The 7,569-nt window shown below is 40.3% G+C and overlaps 1 pseudogene; it reads right to left on the bottom strand.

Moving 5' to 3' along the window:
* Positions 1 to 248: 248 nt before the first annotated feature.
* On the bottom strand, positions 249 to 7,563 carry LOC138176500 (structural maintenance of chromosomes protein 6 pseudogene; annotated as a pseudogene).
* Between the last annotated feature and the right edge of the window lie 6 nt (positions 7,564 to 7,569).

Below are 7,569 nucleotides of genomic sequence, written 5' to 3'. Positions count from 1 at the left end.
CATCTGGCTAGTGACCGCTCCTCTCCACCACCCCAATGTGCCTATGTCCCTGCTCGGTCTGACCCAGACCAGGGTAGTGGGTGACAGAGCTGCCCCATGGCCCCCATCCCTGCACCTTCCACGAGTTCAGGGATACCCTGGGATGTCTTTCTGCCCCAGTGGAATGCACATTGTAGGGGCCAACCAATTTACCATTACATATGCTAACCAGTGTGACAGAAACATGAAAGAGACACTTCTCAATGCTAACAATCAAACTTTATTCACTAACAGCATGCAAACATTAGTATATTAACTGTTTTTGAAACTTTTTTTCTTCAGTCCCAAATTCTCTCCCCCCTCCCCCCACCCATTGAGTTGCCTCATTATACACATAAAGTCATGCAAAACATATTTCTCCATTAGCCATGTTGTGGGAAAAAAAAGGGGGAAAAATAGTGAAAAAAATATGCTTCAATCTGCACTCAATTTAGCGGTTCTCACTCTGGAGGTGGATTGCATTTTTCATTGTGAGTCCTTTGGAATTGTCTTGGATCACCCTCTCGATGAGAGTCTTTCACAGTTGGTTATTATTACAATATTACTGTTACTTTGAACAATGTTCTCCTACAATGCTACTTCACTTTGAATCAGGACATGTAAGTCTTCCCAGGTTTTTCTAAAACCATCCTCTTCATTATTTCTTACAGAATAACAGCATTCCATCACAATCATGTATGACAACTTGTTCAGCCATTCCCCAACTGATGGATACCCCCTCAGCATCCAATTTTTGCTATCAACAAAGGAGCTGTTATATTTTGGTACATAGATTTTTGGTCCTTTGACTTTTTCTTTGATGTCTTGAAGGTACAGACCTAGTAGTGGTATTGCTGGGTCAAAGGGGAAGAATAATTTTATAGTCCTTTAGTCCTAGTTCCAAATTGTTCTCCAGAATGGTTGAACTAGTTCCCAACTCTACCAACATTGCATCAGTGTCCTTGTTTTCCTACAGTCCCCTTTAGCATGTCATTTTCTGTTACTCAATTTGATAGGTGCAAGGGAGTATCTCAGATTTGTTTTAATTTGCATTTCTCTAATTATTAATGATTTAAAGCATTTATTCCTATGACCATTCATAGTACTGATTTCTTTATCTGAAAACTGCCTGTTCATAACCTTTGAGCATTTATCAATTGGGGAATGGCTCTTTTTATTTTTAAACAAATTTCACTCTATTACCTATATATTTAAGAAATGAAACCTTTATCAGAAAAACGTGTTGTAAATTTTTTTCCAGTTTTCTGCTTTCCTTGTAATTTTGGCTGCATTGGTTTGGTTTTGTTTGTATTAAACCTTTTAATTTTAATATAAATGCATTTAACTGTGCATTTTACCTCCCATGATCCACTCTATCTCTGGTTTGTTCATGAACTCTTCCCTTATCCACAAACTGATATCTGATGACACAAGCTAATGGTGAGGTTGTTTACCAAATTTTTCCATTGGTGGTCTGTCCTAAATGGGGGTCACATATATTTATCAGTTGTTTATGAACACACACAGGTTGTTTACCAACTCATACCACAATATGCTTATCTTAATATTGAAAGAGAAGCTACAAAAACCAAACATAAGAACACTTCATAAAAAATGCAAGGTAACAAATGTATTCTCACTACCATCCACCCTCTGGCTGCTGGCTATCCCAACAGCCATCTAGGATGGTCTATAAATAAGATTGTAATTACCACTTATCCAAACACTCAATGTTTATATCGTTTAGAGTTAGAACATGTGGCACACACAAGCATCAATATTACATTTAGCATTAACACATTTTAGAATATGTTCTTAATACAGTGACAATAGGTCTTTCCATTTGTCCCATGTTTTCTCATGGCAAGACCAAGCCAGGAATTGCTAGAAGAGAACATGTTACTAGGCTTCTTAATTTTTTCTCATTTCAAGCCAATGGCCTGGGATTTTCTATCTGGTGATCACTATCATGTGCACGTTTTTCATAAGGCCAGGCATGGCTAAAGTCTCTGATTGCCTGCACAACCTCTCAGGGGTGCTTAAGCAATCTTGTCGAGGATTTCTTGTGTCTCTGGCAAGTCCAAAGGTTGTAACCCCTCTACCAATGGGGTGTCTAAGTAGGTGGCAGTTCCCAGTCTCATATTGGCAATGTTTTGTATTTGTGATTTACAGGAACAGTTGGATATCAAACAACCAACCAGAGGGTGAAGTCATTCTTGGTTGCAAAGGGCTGCAAGAAGGTTCTCTGAGGTGATACACAGGATAGGATGTGTGATGAGATATGCAAGGATGAGCAGCAGTAGGTCACGAAGGCACCAATGATGAAATCACAGCACATACACATCTGTTAAACAGAAAAAAATAAAAAAAACACAACTTAGCACATCTTTGTATGTAATGTGTCTTCAAAGGACCTGAAATCACTTCCCAAGCCCATCTGTGATCCAGATTGTATTCTATTTCTCCACCCCACTGGTCTCTACTGGAATTAGCTGCTGGGGGGGGGAGGGGATGGCTCTTATTCCACTACATTCTGGCTCTTTCTGTGAGAATTTGCTGCCTCTTTTCCCAAATCAATGGGAGGTGGAACAATAATTTTAAACTTATCCACCAATCCAGAATGAATTTTCCATAGCCTTTGTATCCTTAAAGATCTTATTGACTTGAGTTTTAAGTAATTTTTTATCTTTCCTGTAGCCCGTGGAAAGTTCCACATAATGACCTAGGTCTGGGGTAGGGAACCTTCGGCCTCCAAGCCACCTGTGGCATTATAGGTTCTTGGGTGTAGCCTTTTGCCCGAGTCCAAATTTTACAGAAAAAATCCTTTTCTTAAGGGGATTTTTTCTGTGAAGTTGGGATTCAGTCAAAGGGCCACACTTCAGGACCTACAGGGTCACATGTGACCTCAAAGATGCAGGCTCCCTACCCCTGGCCTAAGTCTTAGCCTAGTCCTTGTGTATGGACTGAGAATTGTGATCTGTGATTACTCTCAATCATTACTGTCTGGACATAATAAACAATTAACAATGCCAGTCCTTCAAGAGGGGAGTCTCTGCTCATATACTGAGAACAAAATCTAGCCCTTCTGGCTGAGAAAGAGACTCCCTTTGAAGTTCAAATTATCCCTAAGAATTTAATAGATAATAGTGATGAGGAGGAAGAAAAAGGAGGAGGAAGAAGAGGAAAAGGAAGGAGGGCCAGATTGGGTCCCTGGGGTCATAATGTACCAACCCCTGGTTTACATTACCTTTTAGGTAAGAAAAACAAACGAAAAACACCCATTAAACCTACTATGAACAAACCACTTACTTGATTTCGTAGGGCTTGCCACTTAGTATGTCTCGAACTGGTATTCAATGAAAAAGTTCCTTCTCGCAGCCCAGATGGAAGTTGTCTGTCTCCGGATGTGGTGGTTGGCTGGCAAGTCTGCAAATCCCTGTCAGTCAATCAGCAGTGTCTTCAAGCAAACATGATGTGGGTGTTTGAGTCTCAAGTTGGCTCTCAGGAGCCAGGCTCAGTCTCAACCCAAGGGCAGGCTGAAGACTGGGGCCTCCAGTGGGTTCTCACAGGTCTAGCTATGGGTTTTTAGCTGGTCATACCCAAGTTTGGATTGGTGGCTGGTGAATAATTTGTTTATCAATTGGTTTCATTGATACCTGATGACATAAGTTAATGGTGAGGTTGCTTACAAAATTTCCCCATTGGTGGACTGTCATATAAGGGCATCCCATAGGTTTATCAGTTGTTTATAAACACAAACATTATTTAACAACCTATACTACACATAAACTTATTTTAATATTGAAAAACAAACACCAAACCACTTCAACACAAAACAGTAGATTAATAAAAAATGGAGTCAGTTATGTCACGGGCAACAAATTTATTCCCATTTCACCAGGTGCCCAGTCTCGAGTTTCTTTCAGTCCCTGGGTGCTGTAGATGCTCCTGGCAAGTCCCCATCCCCAATGTCTACAGATCTCTGTCTTTCTCCTTCAGCTGCCCAGTGCTGGTGACTTTTTCTTGGATTTCCTGGTCAGAATTTGGTCTGGTGTGTTTTCTAGATCTTTGTGGAGGAGTCCTGGTGGAGGAGTTATTCTTTCTGTTACTCCACCATCTTGACTGCCTCTCTGAAATACTTTTAATTATTAAACATTATTTCTTCAAAGTAGGGAGATTTTTCACACTACACTGCAGACACTTTGAGAAAAAAAATATAAAACACCACAATGAGCAGACAGCACGATCACATTAAATCACAAATTCAATCTTCTTCTTCTGGACTGACTGCTTTGGAAGTCAGGGCTGCTCCAGCCTTTTCAGGTTCTGGAATTTGGAGGATTTCAATGAGTGAATTTGGGGGGAGAGAGTTCACGTATTGTGGAGTGATCAGGATGAACTGGAGGTGTTCCTGGGAATGTGCTATCCTGAGGATCATGTCCATTGCAATTTTTCTGTGGTCATTGTCCAAGCAGACATCAAATGTATCCAGGCATCTGAAGGGGGATTCTGTGATGGACCACAAAGTAACGATGAGCAAGAAGTTTGAAAAGTAGTGTCTTTCTCCTGCTGAGTTCCGCATGTCATTATAAGCAGGATCTCCGCGATTGAACATTACAGAAAGTGTCTCATTGGCGTGATCAAAGTGAATTTCCCCATGGAAGGACCATTGAGATAGTAAGCTGTCAAAGTACAATTTACCTTGTATAGAAAGATTCCTTCTACGTTTCTGGTATGCTTCATATCTCTGTTTTGAGATGTCTTCCATAGTTTTAATAAGCTTTTTCAAATTCTTCACTTTACTATCTAGATCTAGATACCTTTCTTTTGCTTCTTGGTACTGTCTCATTATATCTTCTCGGCTTCTGTGAGTGTAGTTTTCTGACTGTATCCTCTGTCTTAACAGATTAATTTCTCTGTCAAGAACAGAGGCAGTGTGTGTGACTTCTTTACGCTCTGGGCAGATGTATTTGGCCTGAGCAGTCTCCCTTTCAAGTTCTCTCTCTTTCATGGCCAGCTCCTCTTTTTTCAGCTGGAGGGAATCTAGGTGTTGCTTGAGCCTATTTTCATAATGCAGCACTGATTGGTGTTGGGTGTCCACTTCTAAAGCAGCCCGGTTTCGTTCTCCCCTGATGGATTCTACTAACTCTGAAACTTGATTATACTTCACCTTAAGCTCTTCATGTCTCTGTTCAGCATCTATTTTGGGTTGCCTTAATTTCTCCATCTCTTCCCTTCGAATTTTCATCTTTTCCTCAACCTCTTTTATCTCCTCTTTAATTTCCTGAGCTTCGTCTTCTAGAATTGAGATATCTATTGACTGGTTTTGTTCTCCATCTTCAAGATCTTTCATTTCTGAAGTGAAACTTATTACTTTAATCTTTATCTCTTTTAAATGCTGATAATGACTATCGATAGTTTCTCGATTCTTCCTGACATCCTTTTCAAGTGAACACACATGCTGCTGAAATGCTGACAACTGTTCTACTTTAGTTTCCACATCTTTCTCCAAATTACTTATTTCTCTTTCTATATCACCCAAGTAAACAGGCCTCAATCCTTCACATGCGTAATAGTGTCGCTCAAACACTTCATCACCATCGGCAGTTAAAACTTTGGTACAGTTCTTGGGGGGCCTCTGAGCCTGCATCACTGTACAAGCCAAAGACTTGCTTTTAATAAGCAGCACTGACTCTATTCCTTTCATGTCAATTAAAGTATTGGCCACCACTGCATTGTCTATTTCTAAAGCAGTGAGGACTGTCGGAAATTCTGGATGATAAGCCATTCTATCTGTTACATCATAAACTTCACAGTCAAATGCTGAAATGATTATTTGTGGTCGTGTAGAGCCTGATGGATAAAGCTTTTTCATCAGCCCCTGGAGGATTTGCTCATCATTGTGGTTGTCACAAAAAAAGGCAGAAAGAAGGCCCTTTAAGCAGGACTCAATAGCCAAAGAAAATTCAGGGTCTCGAACATGAATACAAGCTCCCAGTGGGCCTATAGGTTTGTAAGTAAAGAGCTCCTGTCTATGGGCATCTTCTATAGCCTCAAGAAGGGCTGGAATCTGGGCTCCAAATCGTTTTAGTGGCTCAGATTTACAGTCTTTCAATTGTTCTAGCTGTCTTTGTTCATCATTCAGTATTTGCTGCATGTATGATTCTTGTTCCCTGATTTGAGTATGTTCTTTATCATCTTTTTCTATAGCTTGATGAAGCTGTTTTATTTCTTCAACAAGTGTATCTTCTTGATCCTTAAAGTCCCTAATCTTTTCTTTCAACACGGAAATTTTGTTCTGTTTTTCCAACTCTGCTTGTTCTAGGTTCTTTTTCATTTCATCAATCTGGTTATGAAGCTGTTCTGAAACTTTGTCTAATTTGTTAAATTCATTTTCAGAAAAATTATAGAAAGCCTCTGCTTGACAATAGGCCCTGTCTGTTCTCATGGCATCCTCATTTGCTTGAATGCATTTGGGCTCTAATTCAGCAGCTTCTTCACTTAACTTTTGCATGTTCTCATGAACAACTCTATACTTCTTTTCTGCTTCACTAAATTTGATCTTTGAAGCCTCCAGTTCCTGATTTAATATGATAGTACGTTGGTCTTCCATATTTATATTACCTATCATACTGTCAATTTCTTTTTCAGTTTTATTCACTAGAGCCCAAGCCATTTCATTTTTCAAGTCCTCCAATTTCTTCCTCAAGGTAACCATATTTTGAAAATGCTCCTCTATCTCTATTCCCTGCCGTTTGAGCTCCTCCAGCTGCTCCTCTCCTTGTTCTATCTGATGCTGGTTTCTGGCCTTTCTCTCCATAATTTGTGAGTAATCTTCTCTCATCTGTTCAAGCTCAGTTGCTCTCATAAACAATTTATATCTGTCACCATCATTTCTAGTATCCATTAACTGCCTGCTCAACTCTTCCCTTAAAATAGACACCGGGTTATCTACCTGTATCTTAAAACGTTCAAGAATGGCAATAAGGTCCTCTTTCTTGGAAGAAACCACATTTCCTGAATGGCTTTTTAGTTCATAAGTTGAACTCCCATCCAAACTGATGTGCTGGTGCACAGTTATTGAGTCCCCATAAAGATCGGATTTAAAAGCATAGTCCCCTCTGTTCCTTAACTTGATGAAGATGTTGGCTGAAACCTCCCCATCTTTTATAAACTCTTTCAAAGACGATCCTAACGATTTTCCACCAAGACCAACTACAAGAGCTGTTAACAATGCGTTTTTCCCACTCTGTCCCACCATAAAATTGACATTAGATCCAAATTTCACAGGTCCAAGCATAGAATAGCCCATAAAGTTCTCTAACTGAATACTTTCAATGACCCCAAATTCCCCCGAGACCGAATGAGAAGTAGAACATCCAAGAGACAGATTCTGAGGAGGGGCCCTCTCCGGCTCTTCGTCCGAGCTCCCATCTGAAAATGACCCTGACCCTGACCCCGGCGATGGCCCTGGCCTCGATCTTTTCTGTTCTGCACCCGGGGGGAAATCGTCCTCTTTCCTCTTAGCCATTCTGGCAGTGACAGGGGGAC

The sequence above is a fragment of the Petaurus breviceps genome, unplaced genomic scaffold (genome assembly GCF_028583685.1).
Source record: "Petaurus breviceps papuanus isolate PSGF00001 unplaced genomic scaffold, PetGlider_PUasm1.0 89763, whole genome shotgun sequence".
In the NCBI taxonomy this organism is placed as follows: domain Eukaryota; kingdom Metazoa; phylum Chordata; class Mammalia; order Diprotodontia; family Petauridae; genus Petaurus; species Petaurus breviceps.
Note: the sequence above shows the minus strand (reverse complement) of the source record. Positions and strands in the feature narration are given on the sequence as shown.